Here is a 27,332-nt window from a genome sequence, read left to right on the forward strand (position 1 = left end):
CCAAACCAACTTGGGGCAGCACTGGGGTAGAGAGTCAGCCTTCCGCTGATGCCTGCCTAGGCGTGGCTGGGCTGGGGGCCTCAGTTGCTGTTACTGGGCCTGCTTCTTTCCTGGACTTGTAGGCCGCCAGCCTGAGAAGGTAAGGCCTCAACCAACATCGCCCTCTGCCTTCCAAAGAGTCGAGGAGACCGCAGCAGGAAAATTGTGTGTGTGTTTATTTCTTCTTTTTTTAGAGGTGCTTTCTATTTTTGTAAGGAACTGACGCCTGGGTGAGTGCTAGTGTGGCGTGAGTTAAATTTACAGGCATCTTCTTTGCAAACTTTTGCCAAACCAACTTGGGGCAGCAGTGGGGTAGAGAGTCAGCCTTCTGCTGATGCCTGCCTAGGCGTGGCTGGGCTTGGGGCCTCAGCTGCTGTTACTGGGCCTGCTTCTTTCCTGGACTTGTAGGCCACCAGCCGGAGAAAGTAAGGGCCTCAACCAACATCGCCCTCTGCCTTCCAAAGAGTCGAGGAGTCCCCAGCAGGAAAATTGTGTGTGTGTTTATTTCTTCTTTTTTAGAGATGCTTTCTATTTTTGTAAGGAACCGACGCCTGGGTGAGTGCTAGTGTGGCTTGAGGTAAATTTACGGGCAGCTTCTTTGCAAACTTTTGCCAAAACAACTTGGGGCAGCACTGGGGTAGAGAGTCAGCCTTCCGCTGATGCCTGCCTAGGCGTGGCTGGGCTGGGGGCCTCAGTTGCTGTTACTGGGCCTGCTTCTTTCCTGGACTTGTAGGCCGCCAGCCTGAGAAGGTAAGGCCTCAACCAACATCGCCCTCTGCCTTCCAAAGAGTCGAGGAGACAGCAGCAGGAAAATTGTGTGTGTGTTTATTTCTTCTTTTTTTAGAGGTGCTTTCTATTTTTGTAAGGAACTGACGCCTGGGTGAGTGCTAGTGTGGCTTGAGGTAAATTCACGGGCAGCTTCTTTGCAAACTTTTGCCAAACCAACTTGGGGCAGCAGTGGGGTAGAGAGTCAGCCTTAAGCTGATGCCTGCCTGGGCTGGGCTGGGCTGGGGGCCTCAGCTGCTGTTACTGGGCCTGCTTCTTTCCTGGACTTGTAGGTCACCAGCCCGATATGGTAAGGGCCTCAACCAACATCACCCTCTGCCTTCCAAAGCGTCGAGGAGCCCCCAGCAGGAAAATTGTGTGTGTGTTTATTTCCATCTTTCTTTCCGAGTTTTTTTTTAAAGTTTTGTAAGGAACGGATGCTTGGGTGAGTGAGTGCAAGTGTGGCTTGGCCTGAATTTACAGACACTTTCTTTGCAAACATGAGTAGGCAAGTGGGTATTTCAAAAGTGGGTGCATGGAGCTGCTCGTTGCTTTTCCAAGCTGGCAGCTGTGGCTCCTGAGCTTGAGGCAAAAAGAAGGGCAGAAGCACACTGCAGAGGACAGCGTTCAGCCTTGCAAGAGGGCAGTGGACGTCGGAGGAGCCGACACAGCACAAGAGGCTCGGAATCGGCGCACTCTTCGCCTACGGCCATACCACCCTGAATGCGCCCGATCGCGTCCGATCTCGGAAGCTAAGCAGGGTCGGGCCTGGTTAGTACTTGGATGGGAGACCGCCTGGGAATACCAGGTGCTGTAGGCATTTTGCTACTCTGTGCCCGATAGGCAGCGTTCGTCTTCTCCGTCTTGAACTACATTTTTCCTCCATTCCGCTTTTAATTTTAACAAACACGGCGCGTGAAAAAGGCACAGGGGCAGACAGCAGCCCTCGCTCCAATGCAGAGCCCCGTCAGAGGCGGACACGTTGTCGCCAAACTAACTTGGAGCAGCAGCAGCAGGAGACTGAAGCCAGGGCAGCAGCTTGCCGCCTCGGGTGGGTGGATGCAGCCAGAAAGGGCCACTCGTGTCCCTGGCAAAGCACCTCCAGCGTCTCCCCGTTTTCTCTCCAGTGGACGCGCAAGGCCCCCTACAGCTAGGGGAGGCAAGTGGATGGGCCTCATCTGCATATGTGGGCTCTAGAGGAAGAGTGCACCCTGGGAGACAAGGGGACACCTGGAGCGGGAAGTGCTCACGGGGGAGAAGTGCCTACAAGAGGCAGGAAGGGAGGGAGGCCACATCATGCCTCTCCATAGCCAGGCCTCTGGATGATGGGGCAGAAGCGGCCGTCACCCTAAGCTTCCTAGAAGTCCCAGCTGGGCCCCATGCTACCTAATATCTCGCCTGATCGAGCCTGGTCGAGCACTGGTCGAGCCTTCAGCCAAGGGACACAGGAGCCAAGGGGTCTGGCCTCGAGCCTTCAACCGAGGGACCCAGGAGCCCAGGGTCTGGCCTCAGTGCTTCCCAAGTCGGCCTTCAGCTGAAGCCTGCCTGGGCTGGGAGCCTCAGCTGCTGTTCCTGGGTGTGCTTCTTTCCTGCATGTGAAGGCCACCAGCGGCGAAGGTTGCCCTCCGCCTTCCAAGGAGTCGAGGGGATAGAAGCAGGAAAATTGTGTGTGTGTTTATTTCTTCTTTTTTAGAGATTCTTTCTATTTTTGTAAGGAACTGACGCCTGGGTGAGTGCTAGTGTGGCTTGAGGTAAATTCACGGGCAGCTTCTTTGCAAACTTTTGCCAAACCAACTTGGGGCAGCAGTGGGGTAGAGAGTCAGCCTTCTGCTGATGCCTGCCTAGGCGTGGCTGGGCTGGGGGCCTCAGCTGCTGTTACTGGGCCTGCTTCTTTCCTGGACTTGTAGGCCACCAGCCGGAGAAAGTAAGGGCCTCAACCAACATCGCCCTCTGCCTTCCAAAGAGTCGAGGAGTCCCCAGCAGGAAAATTGTGTGTGTGTTTATTTCTTCTTTTTTAGAGATGCTTTCTATTTTTGTAAGGAAACGACGCCTGGGTGAGTGCTAGTGTGGCGTGAGCTAAATTTACAGGCATCTTCTTTGCAAACTTTTGCCAAACCAACTTGGAGCAGCAGTGGGGTAGAGAGTCAGCCTTCTGCTGATGCCTGCCTGGGCTGGGCTGGTCTGGGGGCCTCAGCTGCTGTTACTGGGCCTGCTTCTTTCCTGGACTTGTAGGCCACCAGCCCGAGAAGGTAAGGGCCTCAACCAACATCGCCCTCTGCCTTCCAAAGAGTCGAGGTGTCCCCAGCAGGAAAATTGTGTGTGTGTATTTCTTCTTTTTTTAGAGATGCTTTCTATTTTTGTAAGGAACCGACGCCTGGGTGAGTGCTAGTGTGGCTTGAGGTAAATTTACGGGCAGCTTCTTTGCAAACTTTTGCCAAACCAACTTGGGGCAGCACTGGGGTAGAGAGTCAGCCTTCCGCTGATGCCTGCCTAGGCGTGGCTGGGCTGGGGGCCTCAGTTGCTGTTACTGGGCCTGCTTCTTTCCTGGACTTGTAGGCCGCCAGCCTGAGAAGGTAAGGCCTCAACCAACATCGCCCTCTGCCTTCCAAAGAGTCGAGGAGACCGCAGCAGGAAAATTGTGTGTGTGTTTATTTCTTCTTTTTTTAGAGGTGCTTTCTATTTTTGTAAGGAACTGACGCCTGGGTGAGTGCTAGTGTGGCGTGAGTTAAATTTACAGGCATCTTCTTTGCAAACTTTTGCCAAACCAACTTGGGGCAGCAGTGGGGTAGAGAGTCAGCCTTCTGCTGATGCCTGCCTAGGCGTGGCTGGGCTGGGGGCCTCAGCTGCTGTTACTGGGCCTGCTTCTTTCCTGGACTTGTAGGCCACCAGCCGGAGAAAGTAAGGGCCTCAACCAACATCGCCCTCTGCCTTCCAAAGAGTCGAGGAGTCCCCAGCAGGAAAATTGTGTGTGTGTTTATTTCTTCTTTTTTAGAGATGCTTTCTATTTTTGTAAGGAACCGACGCCTGGGTGAGTGCTAGTGTGGCTTGAGGTAAATTTACGGGCAGCTTCTTTGCAAACTTTTGCCAAAACAACTTGGGGCAGCACTGGGGTAGAGAGTCAGCCTTCCGCTGATGCCTGCCTAGGCGTGGCTGGGCTGGGGGCCTCAGTTGCTGTTACTGGGCCTGCTTCTTTCCTGGACTTGTAGGCCGCCAGCCTGAGAAGGTAAGGCCTCAACCAACATCGCCCTCTGCCTTCCAAAGAGTCGAGGAGACCGCAGCAGGAAAATTGTGTGTGTGTTTATTTCTTCTTTTTTTAGAGGTGCTTTCTATTTTTGTAAGGAACTGACGCCTGGGTGAGTGCTAGTGTGGCTTGAGGTAAATTCACGGGCAGCTTCTTTGCAAACTTTTGCCAAACCAACTTGGGGCAGCAGTGGGGTAGAGAGTCAGCCTTAAGCTGATGCCTGCCTGGGCTGGGCTGGGCTGGGGGCCTCAGCTGCTGTTACTGGGCCTGCTTCTTTCCTGGACTTGTAGGTCACCAGCCCGATATGGTAAGGGCCTCAACCAACATCACCCTCTGCCTTCCAAAGCGTCGAGGAGCCCCCAGCAGGAAAATTGTGTGTGTGTTTATTTCCATCTTTCTTTCCGAGTTTTTTTTTAAAGTTTTGTAAGGAACGGATGCTTGGGTGAGTGAGTGCAAGTGTGGCTTGGCCTGAATTTACAGACACTTTCTTTGCAAACATGAGTAGGCAAGTGGGTATTTCAAAAGTGGGTGCATGGAGCTGCTCGTTGCTTTTCCAAGCTGGCAGCTGTGGCTCCTGAGCTTGAGGCAAAAAGAAGGGCAGAAGCACACTGCAGAGGACAGCGTTCAGCCTTGCAAGAGGGCAGTGGACGTCGGAGGAGCCGACACAGCACAAGAGGCTCGGAATCGGCGCACTCTTCGCCTACGGCCATACCACCCTGAATGCGCCCGATCTCGTCCGATCTCGGAAGCTAAGCAGGGTCGGGCCTGGTTAGTGCTTGGATGGGAGACCTCCTGGGAATACCAGGTGCTGTAGGCATTTTGCTACTCTGTGCCCGATAGGCGGCGTTCGTCTTCTCCGTCTTGAACTACATTTTTCCTCCATTCCGCTTTTAATTTTAACAAACAGGGCGCGTGAAAAAGGCACAGGGGCAGACAGCAGCCCTCGCTCCAATGCAGAGCCCCGTCAGAGGCGGACACGTTGTCGCCAAACTAACTTGGAGCAGCAGCAGCAGGAGACTGAAGCCAGGGCAGCAGCTTGCCGCCTCGGGTGGGTGGATGCAGCCAGAAAGGGCCACTCGTGTCCCTGGCAAAGCACCTCCAGCGTCTCCCCGTTTTCTCTCCAGTGGACGCGCAAGGCCCCCTACAGCTAGGGGAGGCAAGTGGATGGGCCTCATCTGCATATGTGGGCTCTAGAGGAAGAGTGCACCCTGGGAGACAAGGGGACACCTGGAGCGGGAAGTGCTCACGGGGGAGAAGTGCCTACAAGAGGCAGGAAGGGAGGGAGGCCACATCATGCCTCTCCATAGCCAGGCCTCTGGATGATGGGGCAGAAGCGGCCGTCACCATAAGCTTCCTAGAAGTCCCAGCTGGGCCCCATGCTACCTAATATCTCGCCTGATCGAGCCTGGTCGAGCACTGGTCGAGCCTTCAGCCAAGGGACACAGGAGCCAAGGGGTCTGGCCTCGAGCCTTCAGCCGAGGGACCCAGGAGCCCAGGGTCTGGCCTCAGTGCTTCCCAAGTCGGCCTTCAGCTGAAGCCTGCCTGGGCTGGGAGCCTCAGCTGCTGTTCCTGGGTGTGCTTCTTTCCTGCATGTGAAGGCCACCAGCGGCGAAGGTTGCCCTCCGCCTTCTAAGGAGTCGAGGAGACCGCAGCAGGAAAATTGTGTGTGTGTTTATTTCTTCTTTTTTTAGAGGTGCTTTCTATTTTTGCAAGGAACTGACGCCTGGGTGAGTGCTAGTGTGGCGTGAGTTAAATTTACAGGCATCTTCTTTGCAAACTTTTGCCAAACCAACTTGGGGCAGCAGTGGGGTAGAGAGTCAGCCTTCTGCTGATGCCTGCCTAGGCGTGGCTGGGCTGGGGGCCTCAGCTGCTGTTACTGGGCCTGCTTCTTTCCTGGACTTGTAGGCCACCAGCCCGAGAAGGTAAGGGCAGCAACCAACATCGCCCTCTGCCTTCCAAAGAGTCGAGGAGTCCCCAGCAGGAAAATTGTGTGTGTGTTTATTTCTTCTTTTTTAGAGATGCTTTCTATTTTTGTAAGGAAACGACGCCTGGGTGAGTGCTAGTGTGGCGTGAGCTAAATTTACAGGCATCTTCTTTGCAAACTTTTGCCAAACCAACTTGGAGCAGCAGTGGGGTAGAGAGTCAGCCTTCTGCTGATGCCTGCCTGGGCTGGGCTGGTCTGGGGGCCTCAGCTGCTGTTACTGGGCCTGCTTCTTTCCTGGACTTGTAGGCCACCAGCCCGAGAAGGTAAGGGCCTCAACCAACATCGCCCTCTGCCTTCCAAAGAGTCGAGGTGTCCCCAGCAGGAAAATTGTGTGTGTGTATTTCTTCTTTTTTTAGAGATGCTTTCTATTTTTGTAAGGAACCGACGCCTGGGTGAGTGCTAGTGTGGCTTGAGGTAAATTTACGGGCAGCTTCTTTGCAAACTTTTGCCAAACCAACTTGGGGCAGCACTGGGGTAGAGAGTCAGCCTTCCGCTGATGCCTGCCTAGGCGTGGCTGGGCTGGGGGCCTCAGTTGCTGTTACTGGGCCTGCTTCTTTCCTGGACTTGTAGGCCGCCAGCCTGAGAAGGTAAGGCCTCAACCAACATCGCCCTCTGCCTTCCAAAGAGTCGAGGAGACCGCAGCAGGAAAATTGTGTGTGTGTTTATTTCTTCTTTTTTTAGAGGTGCTTTCTATTTTTGTAAGGAACTGACGCCTGGGTGAGTGCTAGTGTGGCGTGAGTTAAATTTACAGGCATCTTCTTTGCAAACTTTTGCCAAACCAACTTGGGGCAGCAGTGGGGTAGAGAGTCAGCCTTCTGCTGATGCCTGCCTAGGCGTGGCTGGGCTGGGGGCCTCAGCTGCTGTTACTGGGCCTGCTTCTTTCCTGGACTTGTAGGCCACCAGCCGGAGAAAGTAAGGGCCTCAACCAACATCGCCCTCTGCCTTCCAAAGAGTCGAGGAGTCCCCAGCAGGAAAATTGTGTGTGTGTTTATTTCTTCTTTTTTAGAGATGCTTTCTATTTTTGTAAGGAACCGACGCCTGGGTGAGTGCTAGTGTGGCTTGAGGTAAATTTACGGGCAGCTTCTTTGCAAACTTTTGCCAAAACAACTTGGGGCAGCACTGGGGTAGAGAGTCAGCCTTCCGCTGATGCCTGCCTAGGCGTGGCTGGGCTGGGGGCCTCAGTTGCTGTTACTGGGCCTGCTTCTTTCCTGGACTTGTAGGCCGCCAGCCTGAGAAGGTAAGGCCTCAACCAACATCGCCCTCTGCCTTCCAAAGAGTCGAGGAGACCGCAGCAGGAAAATTGTGTGTGTGTTTATTTCTTCTTTTTTTAGAGGTGCTTTCTATTTTTGTAAGGAACTGACGCCTGGGTGAGTGCTAGTGTGGCTTGAGGTAAATTCACGGGCAGCTTCTTTGCAAACTTTTGCCAAACCAACTTGGGGCAGCAGTGGGGTAGAGAGTCAGCCTTAAGCTGATGCCTGCCTGGGCTGGGCTGGGCTGGGGGCCTCAGCTGCTGTTACTGGGCCTGCTTCTTTCCTGGACTTGTAGGTCACCAGCCCGATATGGTAAGGGCCTCAACCAACATCACCCTCTGCCTTCCAAAGCGTCGAGGAGCCCCCAGCAGGAAAATTGTGTGTGTGTTTATTTCCATCTTTCTTTCCGAGTTTTTTTTTAAAGTTTTGTAAGGAACGGATGCTTGGGTGAGTGAGTGCAAGTGTGGCTTGGCCTGAATTTACAGACACTTTCTTTGCAAACATGAGTAGGCAAGTGGGTATTTCAAAAGTGGGTGCATGGAGCTGCTCGTTGCTTTTCCAAGCTGGCAGCTGTGGCTCCTGAGCTTGAGGCAAAAAGAAGGGCAGAAGCACACTGCAGAGGACAGCGTTCAGCCTTGCAAGAGGGCAGTGGACGTCGGAGGAGCCGACACAGCACAAGAGGCTCGGAATCGGCGCACTCTTCGCCTACGCCATACCACCCTGAATGCGCCCGATCTCGTCCGATCTCGGAAGCTAAGCAGGGTCGGGCCTGGTTAGTACTTGGATGGGAGACCGCCTGGGAATACCAGGTGCTGTAGGCATTTTGCTACTCTGTGCCCGATAGGCGGCGTTCGTCTTCTCCGTCTTGAACTACATTTTTCCTCCATTCCGCTTTTAATTTTAACAAACACGGCGCGTGAAAAAGGCACAGGGGCAGACAGCAGCCCTCGCTCCAATGCAGAGCCCCGTCAGAGGCGGACACGTTGTCGCCAAACTAACTTGGAGCAGCAGCAGCAGCAGCAGGAGACTGAAGCCAGGGCAGCAGCTTGCCGCCTCGGGTGGGTGGATGCAGCCAGAAAGGGCCACTCGTGTCCCTGGCAAAGCACCTCCAGCGTCTCCCCGTTTTCTCTCCAGTGGACGCGCAAGGCCCCCTACAGCTAGGGGAGGCAAGTGGATGGGCCTCATCTGCATATGTGGGCTCTAGAGGAAGAGTGCACCCTGGGAGACAAGGGGACACCTGGAGCGGGAAGTGCTCACGGGGGAGAAGTGCCTACAAGAGGCAGGAAGGGAGGGAGGCCACATCATGCCTCTCCATAGCCAGGCCTCTGGATGATGGGGCAGAAGCGGCCGTCACCCTAAGCTTCCTAGAAGTCCCAGCTGGGCCCCATGCTACCTAATATCTCGCCTGATCGAGCCTGGTCGAGCCTTCAGCCAAGGGACACAGGAGCCAAGGGGTCTGGCCTCGAGCCTTCAGCCGAGGGACCCAGGAGCCCAGGGTCTGGCCTCAGTGCTTCCCAAGTCGGCCTTCAGCTGAAGCCTGCCTGGGCTGGGAGCCTCAGCTGCTGTTCCTGGGTGTGCTTCTTTCCTGCATGTGAAGGCCACCAGCGGCGAAGGTTGCCCTCCGCCTTCTAAGGAGTCGAGGAGACCGCAGCAGGAAAATTGTGTGTGTGTTTATTTCTTCTTTTTTTAGAGGTGCTTTCTATTTTTGCAAGGAACTGACGCCTGGATGAGTGCTAGTGTGGCTTGAGGTAAATTCACGGGCAGCTTCTTTGCAAACTTTTGCCAAACCAACTTGGGGCAGCAGTGGGGTAGAGAGTCAGCCTTCCGCTGATGCCTGCCTAGGCGTGGCTGGGCTGGGGGCCTCAGCTGCTGTTACTGGGCCTGCTTCTTTCCTGGACTTGTAGGCCACCAGCCGGAGAAAGTAAGGGCCTCAACCAACATCGCCCTCTGCCTTCCAAAGAGTCGAGGAGTCCCCAGCAGGAAAATTGTGTGTGTGTTTATTTCTTCTTTTTTAGAGATGCTTTCTATTTTTGTAAGGAAACGACGCCTGGGTGAGTGCTAGTGTGGCGTGAGCTAAATTTACAGGCATCTTCTTTGCAAACTTTTGCCAAACCAACTTGGAGCAGCAGTGGGGTAGAGAGTCAGCCTTCTGCTGATGCCTGCCTGGGCTGGGCTGGTCTGGGGGCCTCAGCTGCTGTTACTGGGCCTGCTTCTTTCCTGGACTTGTAGGCCACCAGCCCGAGAAGGTAAGGGCCTCAACCAACATCGCCCTCTGCCTTCCAAAGAGTCGAGGTGTCCCCAGCAGGAAAATTGTGTGTGTGTATTTCTTCTTTTTTTAGAGATGCTTTCTATTTTTGTAAGGAACCGACGCCTGGGTGAGTGCTAGTGTGGCTTGAGGTAAATTTACGGGCAGCTTCTTTGCAAACTTTTGCCAAACCAACTTGGGGCAGCACTGGGGTAGAGAGTCAGCCTTCCGCTGATGCCTGCCTAGGCGTGGCTGGGCTGGGGGCCTCAGTTGCTGTTACTGGGCCTGCTTCTTTCCTGGACTTGTAGGCCGCCAGCCTGAGAAGGTAAGGCCTCAACCAACATCGCCCTCTGCCTTCCAAAGAGTCGAGGAGACCGCAGCAGGAAAATTGTGTGTGTGTTTATTTCTTCTTTTTTTAGAGGTGCTTTCTATTTTTGTAAGGAACTGACGCCTGGGTGAGTGCTAGTGTGGCGTGAGTTAAATTTACAGGCATCTTCTTTGCAAACTTTTGCCAAACCAACTTGGGGCAGCAGTGGGGTAGAGAGTCAGCCTTCTGCTGATGCCTGCCTAGGCGTGGCTGGGCTGGGGGCCTCAGCTGCTGTTACTGGGCCTGCTTCTTTCCTGGACTTGTAGGCCACCAGCCGGAGAAAGTAAGGGCCTCAACCAACATCGCCCTCTGCCTTCCAAAGAGTCGAGGAGTCCCCAGCAGGAAAATTGTGTGTGTGTTTATTTCTTCTTTTTTAGAGATGCTTTCTATTTTTGTAAGGAACCGACGCCTGGGTGAGTGCTAGTGTGGCTTGAGGTAAATTTACGGGCAGCTTCTTTGCAAACTTTTGCCAAAACAACTTGGGGCAGCACTGGGGTAGAGAGTCAGCCTTCCGCTGATGCCTGCCTAGGCGTGGCTGGGCTGGGGGCCTCAGTTGCTGTTACTGGGCCTGCTTCTTTCCTGGACTTGTAGGCCGCCAGCCTGAGAAGGTAAGGCCTCAACCAACATCGCCCTCTGCCTTCCAAAGAGTCGAGGAGACCGCAGCAGGAAAATTGTGTGTGTGTTTATTTCTTCTTTTTTTAGAGGTGCTTTCTATTTTTGTAAGGAACTGACGCCTGGGTGAGTGCTAGTGTGGCTTGAGGTAAATTCACGGGCAGCTTCTTTGCAAACTTTTGCCAAACCAACTTGGGGCAGCAGTGGGGTAGAGAGTCAGCCTTAAGCTGATGCCTGCCTGGGCTGGGCTGGGCTGGGGGCCTCAGCTGCTGTTACTGGGCCTGCTTCTTTCCTGGACTTGTAGGTCACCAGCCCGATATGGTAAGGGCCTCAACCAACATCACCCTCTGCCTTCCAAAGCGTCGAGGAGCCCCCAGCAGGAAAATTGTGTGTGTGTTTATTTCCATCTTTCTTTCCGAGTTTTTTTTTAAAGTTTTGTAAGGAACGGATGCTTGGGTGAGTGAGTGCAAGTGTGGCTTGGCCTGAATTTACAGACACTTTCTTTGCAAACATGAGTAGGCAAGTGGGTATTTCAAAAGTGGGTGCATGGAGCTGCTCGTTGCTTTTCCAAGCTGGCAGCTGTGGCTCCTGAGCTTGAGGCAAAAAGAAGGGCAGAAGCACACTGCAGAGGACAGCGTTCAGCCTTGCAAGAGGGCAGTGGACGTCGGAGGAGCCGACACAGCACAAGAGGCTCGGAATCGGCGCACTCTTCGCCTACGGCCATACCACCCTGAATGCGCCCGATCTCGTCCGATCTCGGAAGCTAAGCAGGGTCGGGCCTGGTTAGTACTTGGATGGGAGACCGCCTGGGAATACCAGGTGCTGTAGGCATTTTGCTACTCTGTGCCCGATAGGCGGCGTTCGTCTTCTCCGTCTTGAACTACATTTTTCCTCCATTCCGCTTTTAATTTTAACAAACACGGCGCGTGAAAAAGGCACAGGGGCAGACAGCAGCCCTCGCTCCAATGCAGAGCCCCGTCAGAGGCGGACACGTTGTCGCCAAACTAACTTGGAGCAGCAGCAGCAGGAGACTGAAGCCAGGGCAGCAGCTTGCCGCCTCGGGTGGGTGGATGCAGCCAGAAAGGGCCACTCGTGTCCCTGGCAAAGCACCTCCAGCGTCTCCCCGTTTTCTCTCCAGGGGACGCGCAAGGCCCCCTACAGCTAGGGGAGGCAAGTGGATGGGCCTCATCTGCATATGTGGGCTCTAGAGGAAGAGTGCACCCTGGGAGACAAGGGGACACCTGGAGCGGGAAGTGCTCACGGGGGAGAAGTGCCTACAAGAGGCAGGAAGGGAGGGAGGCCACATCATGCCTCTCCATAGCCAGGCCTCTGGATGATGGGGCAGAAGCGGCCGTCACCCTAAGCTTCCTAGAAGTCCCAGCTGGGCCCCATGCTACCTAATATCTCGCCTGATCGAGCCTGGTCGAGCACTGGTCGAGCCTTCATCCAAGGGACACAGGAGCCAAGGGGTCTGGCCTCGAGCCTTCAACCGAGGGACCCAGGAGCCCAGGGTCTGGCCTCAGTGCTTCCCAAGTCGGCCTTCAGCTGAAGCCTGCCTGGGCTGGGAGCCTCAGCTGCTGTTCCTGGGTGTGCTTCTTTCCTGCATGTGAAGGCCACCAGCGGCGAAGGTTGCCCTCCGCCTTCCAAGGAGTCGAGGGGATAGAAGCAGGAAAATTGTGTGTGTGTTTATTTCTTCTTTTTTAGAGATTCTTTCTATTTTTGTAAGGAACTGACGCCTGGGTGAGTGCTAGTGTGGCTTGAGGTAAATTCACGGGCAGCTTCTTTGCAAACTTTTGCCAAACCAACTTGGGGCAGCAGTGGGGTAGAGAGTCAGCCTTCTGCTGATGCCTGCCTAGGCGTGGCTGGGCTGGGGGCCTCAGCTGCTGTTACTGGGCCTGCTTCTTTCCTGGACTTGTAGGCCACCAGCCGGAGAAAGTAAGGGCCTCAACCAACATCGCCCTCTGCCTTCCAAAGAGTCGAGGAGTCCCCAGCAGGAAAATTGTGTGTGTGTTTATTTCTTCTTTTTTAGAGATGCTTTCTATTTTTGTAAGGAAACGACGCCTGGGTGAGTGCTAGTGTGGCGTGAGCTAAATTTACAGGCATCTTCTTTGCAAACTTTTGCCAAACCAACTTGGAGCAGCAGTGGGGTAGAGAGTCAGCCTTCTGCTGATGCCTGCCTGGGCTGGGCTGGTCTGGGGGCCTCAGCTGCTGTTACTGGGCCTGCTTCTTTCCTGGACTTGTAGGCCACCAGCCCGAGAAGGTAAGGGCCTCAACCAACATCGCCCTCTGCCTTCCAAAGAGTCGAGGTGTCCCCAGCAGGAAAATTGTGTGTGTGTATTTCTTCTTTTTTTAGAGATGCTTTCTATTTTTGTAAGGAACCGACGCCTGGGTGAGTGCTAGTGTGGCTTGAGGTAAATTTACGGGCAGCTTCTTTGCAAACTTTTGCCAAACCAACTTGGGGCAGCACTGGGGTAGAGAGTCAGCCTTCCGCTGATGCCTGCCTAGGCGTGGCTGGGCTGGGGGCCTCAGTTGCTGTTACTGGGCCTGCTTCTTTCCTGGACTTGTAGGCCGCCAGCCTGAGAAGGTAAGGCCTCAACCAACATCGCCCTCTGCCTTCCAAAGAGTCGAGGAGACCGCAGCAGGAAAATTGTGTGTGTGTTTATTTCTTCTTTTTTTAGAGGTGCTTTCTATTTTTGTAAGGAACTGACGCCTGGGTGAGTGCTAGTGTGGCGTGAGTTAAATTTACAGGCATCTTCTTTGCAAACTTTTGCCAAACCAACTTGGGGCAGCAGTGGGGTAGAGAGTCAGCCTTCTGCTGATGCCTGCCTAGGCGTGGCTGGGCTGGGGGCCTCAGCTGCTGTTACTGGGCCTGCTTCTTTCCTGGACTTGTAGGCCACCAGCCGGAGAAAGTAAGGGCCTCAACCAACATCGCCCTCTGCCTTCCAAAGAGTCGAGGAGTCCCCAGCAGGAAAATTGTGTGTGTGTTTATTTCTTCTTTTTTAGAGATGCTTTCTATTTTTGTAAGGAACCGACGCCTGGGTGAGTGCTAGTGTGGCTTGAGGTAAATTTACGGGCAGCTTCTTTGCAAACTTTTGCCAAAACAACTTGGGGCAGCACTGGGGTAGAGAGTCAGCCTTCCGCTGATGCCTGCCTAGGCGTGGCTGGGCTGGGGGCCTCAGTTGCTGTTACTGGGCCTGCTTCTTTCCTGGACTTGTAGGCCGCCAGCCTGAGAAGGTAAGGCCTCAACCAACATCGCCCTCTGCCTTCCAAAGAGTCGAGGAGACCGCAGCAGGAAAATTGTGTGTGTGTTTATTTCTTCTTTTTTTAGAGGTGCTTTCTATTTTTGTAAGGAACTGACGCCTGGGTGAGTGCTAGTGTGGCTTGAGGTAAATTCACGGGCAGCTTCTTTGCAAACTTTTGCCAAACCAACTTGGGGCAGCAGTGGGGTAGAGAGTCAGCCTTAAGCTGATGCCTGCCTGGGCTGGGCTGGGCTGGGGGCCTCAGCTGCTGTTACTGGGCCTGCTTCTTTCCTGGACTTGTAGGTCACCAGCCCGATATGGTAAGGGCCTCAACCAACATCACCCTCTGCCTTCCAAAGCGTCGAGGAGCCCCCAGCAGGAAAATTGTGTGTGTGTTTATTTCCATCTTTCTTTCCGAGTTTTTTTTTAAAGTTTTGTAAGGAACGGATGCTTGGGTGAGTGAGTGCAAGTGTGGCTTGGCCTGAATTTACAGACACTTTCTTTGCAAACATGAGTAGGCAAATGGGTATTTCAAAAGTGGGTGCATGGAGCTGCTCGTTGCTTTTCCAAGCTGGCAGCTGTGGCTCCTGAGCTTGAGGCAAAAAGAAGGGCAGAAGCACACTGCAGAGGACAGCGTTCAGCCTTGCAAGAGGGCAGTGGACGTCGGAGGAGCCGACACAGCACAAGAGGCTCGGAATCGGCGCACTCTTCGCCTACGGCCATACCACCCTGAATGCGCCCGATCTCGTCCGATCTCGGAAGCTAAGCAGGGTCGGGCCTGGTTAGTACTTGGATGGGAGACCGCCTGGGAATACCAGGTGCTGTAGGCATTTTGCTACTCTGTGCCCGATAGGCGGCGTTCGTCTTCTCCGTCTTGAACTACATTTTTCCTCCATTCCGCTTTTAATTTTAACAAACACGGCGCGTGAAAAAGGCACAGGGGCAGACAGCAGCCCTCGCTCCAATGCAGAGCCCCGTCAGAGGCGGACACGTTGTCGCCAAACTAACTTGGAGCAGCAGCAGCAGCAGCAGGAGACTGAAGCCAGGGCAGCAGCTTGCCGCCTCGGGTGGGTGGATGCAGCCAGAAAGGGCCACTCGTGTCCCTGGCAAAGCACCTCCAGCGTCTCCCCGTTTTCTCTCCAGTGGACGCGCAAGGCCCCCTACAGCTAGGGGAGGCAAGTGGATGGGCCTCATCTGCATATGTGGGCTCTAGAGGAAGAGTGCACCCTGGGAGACAAGGGGACACCTGGAGCGGGAAGTGCTCACGGGGGAGAAGTGCCTACAAGAGGCAGGAAGGGAGGGAGGCCACATCATGCCTCTCCATAGCCAGGCCTCTGGATGATGGGGCAGAAGCGGCCGTCACCCTAAGCTTCCTAGAAGTCCCAGCTGGGCCCCATGCTACCTAATATCTCGCCTGATCGAGCCTGGTCGAGCACTGGTCGAGCCTTCAGCCAAGGGACACAGGAGCCAAGGGGTCTGGCCTCGAGCCTTCAGCCGAGGGACCCAGGAGCCCAGGGTCTGGCCTCAGTGCTTCCCAAGTCGGCCTTCAGCTGAAGCCTGCCTGGGCTGGGAGCCTCAGCTGCTGTTCCTGGGTGTGCTTCTTTCCTGCATGTGAAGGCCACCAGCGGCGAAGGTTGCCCTCCGCCTTCTAAGGAGTCGAGGAGACCGCAGCAGGAAAATTGTGTGTGTGTTTATTTCTTCTTTTTTTAGAGGTGCTTTCTATTTTTGCAAGGAACTGACGCCTGGATGAGTGCTAGTGTGGCTTGAGGTAAATTCACGGGCAGCTTCTTTGCAAACTTTTGCCAAACCAACTTGGGGCAGCAGTGGGGTAGAGAGTCAGCCTTCTGCTGATGCCTGCCTAGGCGTGGCTGGGCTGGGGGCCTCAGCTGCTGTTACTGGGCCTGCTTCTTTCCTGGACTTGTAGGCCACCAGCCGGAGAAAGTAAGGGCCTCAACCAACATCGCCCTCTGCCTTCCAAAGAGTCGAGGAGTCCCCAGCAGGAAAATTGTGTGTGTGTTTATTTCTTCTTTTTTAGAGATGCTTTCTATTTTTGTAAGGAACCGACGCCTGGGTGAGTGCTAGTGTGGCTTGAGGTAAATTTACGGGCAGCTTCTTTGCAAACTTTTGCCAAAACAACTTGGGGCAGCAGTGGGGTAGAGAGTCAGCCTTCTGCTGATGCATGCCTGGGCTGGGCTGGTCTGGGGGCCTCAGCTGCTGTTACTGGGCCTGCTTCTTTCCTGGACTTGTAGGCCACCAGCCCGAGAAGGTAAGGACCTCAACCAACATCGCCCTCTGCCTTCCAAAGAGTCGAGGTGTCCCCAGCAGGAAAATTGTGTGTGTGTATTTCTTCTTTTTTTAGAGATGCTTTCTATTTTTGTAAGGAACCGACGCCTGGGTGAGTGCTAGTGTGGCTTGAGGTAAATTTACGGGCAGCTTCTTTGCAAACTTTTGCCAAATCAACTTGGGGCAGCACTGGGGTAGAGAGTCAGCCTTCCGCTGATGCCTGCCTAGGCGTGGCTGGGCTGGGGGCCTCAGTTGCTGTTACTGGGCCTGCTTCTTTCCTGGACTTGTAGGCCGCCAGCCTGAGAAGGTAAGGCCTCAACCAACATCGCCCTCTGCCTTCCAAAGAGTCGAGGAGACCGCAGCAGGAAAATTGTGTGTGTGTTTATTTCTTCTTTTTTTAGAGGTGCTTTCTATTTTTGTAAGGAACTGACGCCTGGGTGAGTGCTAGTGTGGCGTGAGTTAAATTTACAGGCATCTTCTTTGCAAACTTTTGCCAAACCAACTTGGGGCAGCAGTGGGGTAGAGAGTCAGCCTTCTGCTGATGCCTGCCTAGGCGTGGCTGGGCTGGGGGCCTCAGCTGCTGTTACTGGGCCTGCTTCTTTCCTGGACTTGTAGGCCACCAGCCGGAGAAAGTAAGGGCCTCAACCAACATCGCCCTCTGCCTTCCAAAGAGTCGAGGAGTCCCCAGCAGGAAAATTGTGTGTGTGTTTATTTCTTCTTTTTTAGAGATGCTTTCTATTTTTGTAAGGAAACGACGCCTGGGTGAGTGCTAGTGTGGCGTGAGCTAAATTTACAGGCATCTTCTTTGCAAACTTTTGCCAAACCAACTTGGAGCAGCAGTGGGGTAGAGAGTCAGCCTTCTGCTGATGCCTGCCTGGGCTGGGCTGGTCTGGGGGCCTCAGCTGCTGTTACTGGGCCTGCTTCTTTCCTGGACTTGTAGGCCACCAGCCCGAGAAGGTAAGGGCCTCAACCAACATCGCCCTCTGCCTTCCAAAGAGTCGAGGTGTCCCCAGCAGGAAAATTGTGTGTGTGTATTTCTTCTTTTTTTAGAGATGCTTTCTATTTTTGTAAGGAACCGACGCCTGGGTGAGTGCTAGTGTGGCTTGAGGTAAATTTACGGGCAGCTTCTTTGCAAACTTTTGCCAAACCAACTTGGGGCAGCACTGGGGTAGAGAGTCAGCCTTCCGCTGATGCCTGCCTAGGCGTGGCTGGGCTGGGGGCCTCAGTTGCTGTTACTGGGCCTGCTTCTTTCCTGGACTTGTAGGCCGCCAGCCTGAGAAGGTAAGGCCTCAACCAACATCGCCCTCTGCCTTCCAAAGAGTCGAGGAGACCGCAGCAGGAAAATTGTGTGTGTGTTTATTTCTTCTTTTTTTAGAGGTGCTTTCTATTTTTGTAAGGAACTGACGCCTGGGTGAGTGCTAGTGTGGCGTGAGTTAAATTTACAGGCATCTTCTTTGCAAACTTTTGCCAAACCAACTTGGGGCAGCAGTGGGGTAGAGAGTCAGCCTTCTGCTGATGCCTGCCTAGGCGTGGCTGGGCTGGGGGCCTCAGCTGCTGTTACTGGGCCTGCTTCTTTCCTGGACTTGTAGGCCACCAGCCGGAGAAAGTAAGGGCCTCAACCAACATCGCCCTCTGCCTTCCAAAGAGTCGAGGAGTCCCCAGCAGGAAAATTGTGTGTGTGTTTATTTCTTCTTTTTTAGAGATGCTTTCTATTTTTGTAAGGAACCGACGCCTGGGTGAGTGCTAGTGTGGCTTGAGGTAAATTTACGGGCAGCTTCTTTGCAAACTTTTGCCAAAACAACTTGGGGCAGCACTGGGGTAGAGAGTCAGCCTTCCGCTGATGCCTGCCTAGGCGTGGCTGGGCTGGGGGCCTCAGTTGCTGTTACTGGGCCTGCTTCTTTCCTGGACTTGTAGGCCGCCAGCCTGAGAAGGTAAGGCCTCAACCAACATCGCCCTCTGCCTTCCAAAGAGTCGAGGAGACCGCAGCAGGAAAATTGTGTGTGTGTTTATTTCTTCTTTTTTTAGAGGTGCTTTCTATTTTTGTAAGGAACTGACGCCTGGGTGAGTGCTAGTGTGGCTTGAGGTAAATTCACGGGCAGCTTCTTTGCAAACTTTTGCCAAACCAACTTGGGGCAGCAGTGGGGTAGAGAGTCAGCCTTAAGCTGATGCCTGCCTGGGCTGGGCTGGGCTGGGGGCCTCAGCTGCTGTTACTGGGCCTGCTTCTTTCCTGGACTTGTAGGTCACCAGCCCGATATGGTAAGGGCCTCAACCAACATCACCCTCTGCCTTCCAAAGCGTCGAGGAGCCCCCAGCAGGAAAATTGTGTGTGTGTTTATTTCCATCTTTCTTTCCGAGTTTTTTTTTAAAGTTTTGTAAGGAACGGATGCTTGGGTGAGTGAGTGCAAGTGTGGCTTGGCCTGAATTTACAGACACTTTCTTTGCAAACATGAGTAGGCAAGTGGGTATTTCAAAAGTGGGTGCATGGAGCTGCTCGTTGCTTTTCCAAGCTGGCAGCTGTGGCTCCTGAGCTTGAGGCAAAAAGAAGGGCAGAAGCACACTGCAGAGGACAGCGTTCAGCCTTGCAAGAGGGCAGTGGACGTCGGAGGAGCCGACACAGCACAAGAGGCTCGGAATCGGCGCACTCTTCGCCTACGGCCATACCACCCTGAATGCGCCCGATCTCGTCCGATCTCGGAAGCTAAGCAGGGTCGGGCCTGGTTAGTACTTGGATGGGAGACCGCCTGGGAATACCAGGTGCTGTAGGCATTTTGCTACTCTGTGCCCGATAGGCGGCGTTCGTCTTCTCCGTCTTGAACTACATTTTTCCTCCATTCCGCTTTTAATTTTAACAAACACGGCGCGTGAAAAAGGCACAGGGGCAGACAGCAGCCCTCGCTCCAATGCAGAGCCCCGTCAGAGGCGGACACGTTGTCGCCAAACTAACTTGGAGCAGCAGCAGCAGGAGACTGAAGCCAGGGCAGCAGCTTGCCGCCTCGGGTGGGTGGATGCAGCCAGAAAGGGCCACTCGTGTCCCTGGCAAAGCACCTCCAGCGTCTCCCCGTTTTCTCTCCAGGGGACGCGCAAGGCCCCCTACAGCTAGGGGAGGCAAGTGGATGGGCCTCATCTGCATATGTGGGCTCTAGAGGAAGAGTGCACCCTGGGAGACAAGGGGACACCTGGAGCGGGAAGTGCTCACGGGGGAGAAGTGCCTACAAGAGGCAGGAAGGGAGGGAGGCCACATCATGCCTCTCCATAGCCAGGCCTCTGGATGATGGGGCAGAAGCGGCCGTCACCCTAAGCTTCCTAGAAGTCCCAGCTGGGCCCCATGCTACCTAATATCTCGCCTGATCGAGCCTGGTCGAGCACTGGTCGAGCCTTCATCCAAGGGACACAGGAGCCAAGGGGTCTGGCCTCGAGCCTTCAACCGAGGGACCCAGGAGCCCAGGGTCTGGCCTCAGTGCTTCCCAAGTCGGCCTTCAGCTGAAGCCTGCCTGGGCTGGGAGCCTCAGCTGCTGTTCCTGGGTGTGCTTCTTTCCTGCATGTGAAGGCCACCAGCGGCGAAGGTTGCCCTCCGCCTTCCAAGGAGTCGAGGGGATAGAAGCAGGAAAATTGTGTGTGTGTTTATTTCTTCTTTTTTAGAGATTCTTTCTATTTTTGTAAGGAACTGACGCCTGGGTGAGTGCTAGTGTGGCTTGAGGTAAATTCACGGGCAGCTTCTTTGCAAACTTTTGCCAAACCAACTTGGGGCAGCAGTGGGGTAGAGAGTCAGCCTTCTGCTGATGCCTGCCTAGGCGTGGCTGGGCTGGGGGCCTCAGCTGCTGTTACTGGGCCTGCTTCTTTCCTGGACTTGTAGGCCACCAGCCGGAGAAAGTAAGGGCCTCAACCAACATCGCCCTCTGCCTTCCAAAGAGTCGAGGAGTCCCCAGCAGGAAAATTGTGTGTGTGTTTATTTCTTCTTTTTTAGAGATGCTTTCTATTTTTGTAAGGAAACGACGCCTGGGTGAGTGCTAGTGTGGCGTGAGCTAAATTTACAGGCATCTTCTTTGCAAACTTTTGCCAAACCAACTTGGAGCAGCAGTGGGGTAGAGAGTCAGCCTTCTGCTGATGCCTGCCTGGGCTGGGCTGGTCTGGGGGCCTCAGCTGCTGTTACTGGGCCTGCTTCTTTCCTGGACTTGTAGGCCACCAGCCCGAGAAGGTAAGGGCCTCAACCAACATCGCCCTCTGCCTTCCAAAGAGTCGAGGTGTCCCCAGCAGGAAAATTGTGTGTGTGTATTTCTTCTTTTTTTAGAGATGCTTTCTATTTTTGTAAGGAACCGACGCCTGGGTGAGTGCTAGTGTGGCTTGAGGTAAATTTACGGGCAGCTTCTTTGCAAACTTTTGCCAAACCAACTTGGGGCAGCACTGGGGTAGAGAGTCAGCCTTCCGCTGATGCCTGCCTAGGCGTGGCTGGGCTGGGGGCCTCAGTTGCTGTTACTGGGCCTGCTTCTTTCCTGGACTTGTAGGCCGCCAGCCTGAGAAGGTAAGGCCTCAACCAACATCGCCCTCTGCCTTCCAAAGAGTCGAGGAGACCGCAGCAGGAAAATTGTGTGTGTGTTTATTTCTTCTTTTTTTAGAGGTGCTTTCTATTTTTGTAAGGAACTGACGCCTGGGTGAGTGCTAGTGTGGCGTGAGTTAAATTTACAGGCATCTTCTTTGCAAACTTTTGCCAAACCAACTTGGGGCAGCAGTGGGGTAGAGAGTCAGCCTTCTGCTGATGCCTGCCTAGGCGTGGCTGGGCTGGGGGCCTCAGCTGCTGTTACTGGGCCTGCTTCTTTCCTGGACTTGTAGGCCACCAGCCGGAGAAAGTAAGGGCCTCAACCAACATCGCCCTCTGCCTTCCAAAGAGTCGAGGAGTCCCCAGCAGGAAAATTGTGTGTGTGTTTATTTCTTCTTTTTTAGAGATGCTTTCTATTTTTGTAAGGAACCGACGCCTGGGTGAGTGCTAGTGTGGCTTGAGGTAAATTTACGGGCAGCTTCTTTGCAAACTTTTGCCAAAACAACTTGGGGCAGCACTGGGGTAGAGAGTCAGCCTTCCGCTGATGCCTGCCTAGGCGTGGCTGGGCTGGGGGCCTCAGTTGCTGTTACTGGGCCTGCTTCTTTCCTGGACTTGTAGGCCGCCAGCCTGAGAAGGTAAGGCCTCAACCAACATCGCCCTCTGCCTTCCAAAGAGTCGAGGAGACCGCAGCAGGAAAATTGTGTGTGTGTTTATTTCTTCTTTTTTTAGAGGTGCTTTCTATTTTTGTAAGGAACTGACGCCTGGGTGAGTGCTAGTGTGGCTTGAGGTAAATTCACGGGCAGCTTCTTTGCAAACTTTTGCCAAACCAACTTGGGGCAGCAGTGGGGTAGAGAGTCAGCCTTAAGCTGATGCCTGCCTGGGCTGGGCTGGGCTGGGGGCCTCAGCTGCTGTTACTGGGCCTGCTTCTTTCCTGGACTTGTAGGTCACCAGCCCGATATGGTAAGGGCCTCAACCAACATCACCCTCTGCCTTCCAAAGCGTCGAGGAGCCCCCAGCAGGAAAATTGTGTGTGTGTTTATTTCCATCTTTCTTTCCGAGTTTTTTTTTTAAGTTTTGTAAGGAACGGATGCTTGGGTGAGTGAGTGCAAGTGTGGCTTGGCCTGAATTTACAGACACTTTCTTTGCAAACATGAGTAGGCAAGTGGGTATTTCAAAAGTGGGTGCATGGAGCTGCTCGTTGCTTTTCCAAGCTGGCAGCTGTGGCTCCTGAGCTTGAGGCAAAAAGAAGGGCAGAAGCACACTGCAGAGGACAGCGTTCAGCCTTGCAAGAGGGCAGTGGACGTCGGAGGAGCCGACACAGCACAAGAGGCTCGGAATCGGCGCACTCTTCGCCTACGGCCATACCACCCTGAATGCGCCCGATCTCGTCCGATCTCGGAAGCTAAGCAGGGTCGGGCCTGGTTAGTACTTGGATGGGAGACCGCCTGGGAATACCAGGTGCTGTAGGCATTTTGCTACTCTGTGCCCGATAGGCGGCGTTCGTCTTCTCCGTCTTGAACTACATTTTTCCTCCATTCCGCTTTTAATTTTAACAAACACGGCGCGTGAAAAAGGCACAGGGGCAGACAGCAGCCCTCGCTCCAATGCAGAGCCCCGTCAGAGGCGGACACGTTGTCGCCAAACTAACTTGGAGCAGCAGCAGCAGCAGCAGGAGACTGAAGCCAGGGCAGCAGCTTGCCGCCTCGGGTGGGTGGATGCAGCCAGAAAGGGCCACTCGTGTCCCTGGCAAAGCACCTCCAGCGTCTCCCCGTTTTCTCTCCAGTGGACGCGCAAGGCCCCCTACAGCTAGGGGAGGCAAGTGGATGGGCCTCATCTGCATATGTGGGCTCTAGAGGAAGAGTGCACCCTGGGAGACAAGGGGACACCTGGAGCGGGAAGTGCTCACGGGGGAGAAGTGCCTACAAGAGGCAGGAAGGGAGGGAGGCCACATCATGCCTCTCCATAGCCAGGCCTCTGGATGATGGGGCAGAAGCGGCCGTCACCCTAAGCTTCCTAGAAGTCCCAGCTGGGCCCCATGCTACCTAATATCTCGCCTGATCGAGCCTGGTCGAGCACTGGTCGAGCCTTCAGCCAAGGGACACAGGAGCCAAGGGGTCTGGCCTCGAGCCTTCAGCCGAGGGACCCAGGAGCCCAGGGTCTGGCCTCAGTGCTTCCCAAGTCGGCCTTCAGCTGAAGCCTGCCTGGGCTGGGAGCCTCAGCTGCTGTTCCTGGGTGTGCTTCTTTCCTGCATGTGAAGGCCACCAGCGGCGAAGGTTGCCCTCCGCCTTCTAAGGAGTCGAGGAGACCGCAGCAGGAAAATTGTGTGTGTGTTTATTTCTTCTTTTTTTAGAGGTGCTTTCTATTTTTGCAAGGAACTGACGCCTGGATGAGTGCTAGTGTGGCTTGAGGTAAATTCACGGGCAGCTTCTTTGCAAACTTTTGCCAAACCAACTTGGGGCAGCAGTGGGGTAGAGAGTCAGCCTTCTGCTGATGCCTGCCTAGGCGTGGCTGGGCTGGGGGCCTCAGCTGCTGTTACTGGGCCTGCTTCTTTCCTGGACTTGTAGGCCACCAGCCGGAGAAAGTAAGGGCCTCAACCAACATCGCCCTCTGCCTTCCAAAGAGTCGAGGAGTCCCCAGCAGGAAAATTGTGTGTGTGTTTATTTCTTCTTTTTTAGAGATGCTTTCTATTTTTGTAAGGAACCGACGCCTGGGTGAGTGCTAGTGTGGCTTGAGGTAAATTTACGGGCAGCTTCTTTGCAAACTTTTGCCAAAACAACTTGGGGCAGCAGTGGGGTAGAGAGTCAGCCTTCTGCTGATGCATGCCTGGGCTGGGCTGGTCTGGGGGCCTCAGCTGCTGTTACTGGGCCTGCTTCTTTCCTGGACTTGTAGGCCACCAGCCCGAGAAGGTAAGGACCTCAACCAACATCGCCCTCTGCCTTCCAAAGAGTCGAGGTGTCCCCAGCAGGAAAATTGTGTGTGTGTATTTCTTCTTTTTTTAGAGATGCTTTCTATTTTTGTAAGGAACCGACGCCTGGGTGAGTGCTAGTGTGGCTTGAGGTAAATTTACGGGCAGCTTCTTTGCAAACTTTTGCCAAATCAACTTGGGGCAGCACTGGGGTAGAGAGTCAGCCTTCCGCTGATGCCTGCCTAGGCGTGGCTGGGCTGGGGGCCTCAGTTGCTGTTACTGGGCCTGCTTCTTTCCTGGACTTGTAGGCCGCCAGCCTGAGAAGGTAAGGCCTCAACCAACATCGCCCTCTGCCTTCCAAAGAGTCGAGGAGACCGCAGCAGGAAAATTGTGTGTGTGTTTATTTCTTCTTTTTTTAGAGGTGCTTTCTATTTTTGTAAGGAACTGACGCCTGGGTGAGTGCTAGTGTGGCGTGAGTTAAATTTACAGGCATCTTCTTTGCAAACTTTTGCCAAACCAACTTGGGGCAGCAGTGGGGTAGAGAGTCAGCCTTCTGCTGATGCCTGCCTAGGCGTGGCTGGGCTGGGGGCCTCAGCTGCTGTTACTGGGCCTGCTTCTTTCCTGGACTTGTAGGCCACCAGCCGGAGAAAGTAAGGGCCTCAACCAACATCGCCCTCTGCCTTCCAAAGAGTCGAGGAGTCCCCAGCAGGAAAATTGTGTGTGTGTTTATTTCTTCTTTTTTAGAGATGCTTTCTATTTTTGTAAGGAACCGACGCCTGGGTGAGTGCTAGTGTGGCTTGAGGTAAATTTACGGGCAGCTTCTTTGCAAACTTTTGCCAAAACAACTTGGGGCAGCACTGGGGTAGAGAGTCAGCCTTCCGCTGATGCCTGCCTAGGCGTGGCTGGGCTGGGGGCCTCAGTTGCTGTTACTGGGCCTGCTTCTTTCCTGGACTTGTAGGCCGCCAGCCTGAGAAGGTAAGGCCTCAACCAACATCGCCCTCTGCCTTCCAAAGAGTCGAGGAGACCGCAGCAGGAAAATTGTGTGTGTGTTTATTTCTTCTTTTTTTAGAGGTGCTTTCTATTTTTGTAAGGAACTGACGCCTGGGTGAGTGCTAGTGTGGCTTGAGGTAAATTCACGGGCAGCTTCTTTGCAAACTTTTGCCAAACCAACTTGGGGCAGCAGTGGGGTAGAGAGTCAGCCTTAAGCTGATGCCTGCCTGGGCTGGGCTGGGCTGGGGGCCTCAGCTGCTGTTACTGGGCCTGCTTCTTTCCTGGACTTGTAGGTCACCAGCCCGATATGGTAAGGGCCTCAACCAACATCACCCTCTGCCTTCCAAAGCGTCGAGGAGCCCCCAGCAGGAAAATTGTGTGTGTGTTTATTTCCATCTTTCTTTCCGAGTTTTTTTTAAAAGTTTTGTAAGGAACGGATGCTTGGGTGAGTGAGTGCAAGTGTGGCTTGGCCTGAATTTACAGACACTTTCTTTGCAAACATGAGTAGGCAAGTGGGTATTTCAAAAGTGGGTGCATGGAGCTGCTCGTTGCTTTTCCAAGCTGGCAGCTGTGGCTCCTGAGCTTGAGGCAAAAAGAAGGGCAGAAGCACACTGCAGAGGACAGCGTTCAGCCTTGCAAGAGGGCAGTGGACGTCGGAGGAGCCGACACAGCACAAGAGGCTCGGAATCGGCGCACTCTTCGCCTACGCCATACCACCCTGAATGCGCCCGATCTCGTCCGATCTCGGAAGCTAAGCAGGGTCGGGCCTGGTTAGTACTTGGATGGGAGACCGCCTGGGAATACCAGGTGCTGTAGGCATTTTGCTACTCTGTGCCCGATAGGCGGCGTACGTCTTCTCCGTCTTGAACTACATTTTTCCTCCATTCCGCTTTTAATTTTAACAAACACGGCGCGTGAAAAAGGCACAGGGGCAGACAGCAGCCCTCGCTCCAATGCAGAGCCCCGTCAGAGGCGGACACGTTGTCGCCAAACTAACTTGGAGCAGCAGCAGCAGCAGGAGACTGAAGCCAGGGCAGCAGCTTGCCGCCTCGGGTGGGTGGATGCAGCCAGAAAGGGCCACTCGTGTCCCTGGCAAAGCACCTCCAGCGTCTCCCCGTTTTCTCTCCAGTGGACGCGCAAGGCCCCCTACAGCTAGGGGAGGCAAGTGGATGGGCCTCATCTGCATATGTGGGCTCTAGAGGAAGAGTGCACCCTGGGAGACAAGGGGACACCTGGAGCGGGAAGTGCTCACGGGGGAGAAGTGCCTACAAGAGGCAGGAAGGGAGGGAGGCCACATCATGCCTCTCCATAGCCAGGCCTCTGGATGATGGGGCAGAAGCGGCCGTCACCCTAAGCTTCCTAGAAGTCCCAGCTGGGCCCCATGCTACCTAATATCTCGCCTGATCGAGCCTGGTCGAGCACTGGTCGAGCCTTCAGCCAAGGGACACAGGAGCCAAGGGGTCTGGCCTCGAGCCTTCAACCGAGGGACCCAGGAGCCCAGGGTCTGGCCTCAGTGCTTCCCAAGTCGGCCTTCAGCTGAAGCCTGCCTGGGCTGGGAGCCTCAGCTGCTGTTCCTGGGTGTGCTTCTTTCCTGCATGTGAAGGCCACCAGCGGCGAAGGTTGCCCTCCGCCTTCCAAGGAGTCGAGGGGATAGAAGCAGGAAAATTGTGTGTGTGTTTATTTCTTCTTTTTTTAGAGATTCTTTCTATTTTTGTAAGGAACTGACGCCTGGGTGAGTGCTAGTGTGGCTTGAGGTAAATTCACGGGCAGCTTCTTTGCAAACTTTTGCCAAACCAACTTGGGGCAGCAGTGGGGTAGAGAGTCAGCCTTCTGCTGATGCCTGCCTAGGCGTGGCTGGGCTGGGGGCCTCAGCTGCTGTTACTGGGCCTGCTTCTTTCCTGGACTTGTAGGCCACCAGCCGGAGAAAGTAAGGGCCTCAACCAACATCGCCCTCTGCCTTCCAAAGAGTCGAGGAGTCCCCAGCAGGAAAATTGTGTGTGTGTTTATTTCTTCTTTTTTAGAGATGCTTTCTATTTTTGTAAGGAAACGACGCCTGGGTGAGTGCTAGTGTGGCGTGAGCTAAATTTACAGGCATCTTCTTTGCAAACTTTTGCCAAACCAACTTGGAGCAGCAGTGGGGTAGAGAGTCAGCCTTCTGCTGATGCCTGCCTGGGCTGGGCTGGTCTGGGGGCCTCAGCTGCTGTTACTGGGCCTGCTTCTTTCCTGGACTTGTAGGCCACCAGCCCGAGAAGGTAAGGGCCTCAACCAACATCGCCCTCTGCCTTCCAAAGAGTCGAGGTGTCCCCAGCAGGAAAATTGTGTGTGTGTATTTCTTCTTTTTTTAGAGATGCTTTCTATTTTTGTAAGGAACCGACGCCTGGGTGAGTGCTAGTGTGGCTTGAGGTAAATTTACGGGCAGCTTCTTTGCAAACTTTTGCCAAACCAACTTGGGGCAGCACTGGGGTAGAGAGTCAGCCTTCCGCTGATGCCTGCCTAGGCGTGGCTGGGCTGGGGGCCTCAGTTGCTGTTACTGGGCCTGCTTCTTTCCTGGACTTGTAGGCCGCCAGCCTGAGAAGGTAAGGCCTCAACCAACATCGCCCTCTGCCTTCCAAAGAGTCGAGGAGACCGCAGCAGGAAAATTGTGTGTGTTTATTTCTTCTTTTTTTAGAGGTGCTTTCTATTTTTGTAAGGAACTGACGCCTGGGTGAGTGCTAGTGTGGCGTGAGTTAAATTTACAGGCATCTTCTTTGCAAACTTTTGCCAAACCAACTTGGGGCAGCAGTGGGGTAGAGAGTCAGCCTTCTGCTGATGCCTGCCTAGGCGTGGCTGGGCTGGGGGCCTCAGCTGCTGTTACTGGGCCTGCTTCTTTCCTGGACTT

General features: G+C 54.2%; 8 non-coding genes across 8 annotated transcripts; all 8 read left to right on the forward strand.

The window, feature by feature from the left end:
• Positions 1-1,505: 1,505 nt before the first annotated feature.
• LOC138558918 (5S ribosomal RNA) lies at positions 1,506-1,624 on the forward strand. Its single transcript, XR_011299036.1, has one exon. It is a non-coding gene; the product is annotated as a 5S ribosomal RNA (ribosomal RNA).
• Positions 1,625-4,743: 3,119 nt separating this feature from the next.
• On the forward strand, positions 4,744-4,862 carry LOC138559003 (5S ribosomal RNA). The gene has a single exon (XR_011299121.1). It is a non-coding gene; the product is annotated as a 5S ribosomal RNA (ribosomal RNA).
• Positions 4,863-7,982: 3,120 nt separating this feature from the next.
• LOC138559014 (5S ribosomal RNA) lies at positions 7,983-8,100 on the forward strand. Its single transcript, XR_011299132.1, has one exon. It is a non-coding gene; the product is annotated as a 5S ribosomal RNA (ribosomal RNA).
• A 3,115-nt stretch (positions 8,101-11,215) lies between these two features.
• On the forward strand, positions 11,216-11,334 carry LOC138558696 (5S ribosomal RNA). Its single transcript, XR_011298816.1, has one exon. It is a non-coding gene; the product is annotated as a 5S ribosomal RNA (ribosomal RNA).
• Positions 11,335-14,453: 3,119 nt separating this feature from the next.
• On the forward strand, positions 14,454-14,572 carry LOC138558697 (5S ribosomal RNA). The gene has a single exon (XR_011298817.1). It is a non-coding gene; the product is annotated as a 5S ribosomal RNA (ribosomal RNA).
• Positions 14,573-18,672: 4,100 nt separating this feature from the next.
• Positions 18,673-18,791, forward strand: LOC138558698 (5S ribosomal RNA). The gene has a single exon (XR_011298818.1). It is a non-coding gene; the product is annotated as a 5S ribosomal RNA (ribosomal RNA).
• Positions 18,792-21,910: 3,119 nt separating this feature from the next.
• LOC138558699 (5S ribosomal RNA) lies at positions 21,911-22,029 on the forward strand. The gene has a single exon (XR_011298819.1). It is a non-coding gene; the product is annotated as a 5S ribosomal RNA (ribosomal RNA).
• Positions 22,030-25,155: 3,126 nt separating this feature from the next.
• On the forward strand, positions 25,156-25,273 carry LOC138559016 (5S ribosomal RNA). The gene has a single exon (XR_011299134.1). It is a non-coding gene; the product is annotated as a 5S ribosomal RNA (ribosomal RNA).
• Positions 25,274-27,332: the final 2,059 nt, after the last annotated feature.

The sequence above is a fragment of the Ambystoma mexicanum genome, unplaced genomic scaffold, assembly GCF_040938575.1.
Source record: "Ambystoma mexicanum isolate Mex_15411 unplaced genomic scaffold, UKY_AmexF1_1 Mex_scaf34, whole genome shotgun sequence".
Classification (NCBI taxonomy): Eukaryota; Metazoa; Chordata; class Amphibia; order Caudata; family Ambystomatidae; genus Ambystoma; species Ambystoma mexicanum.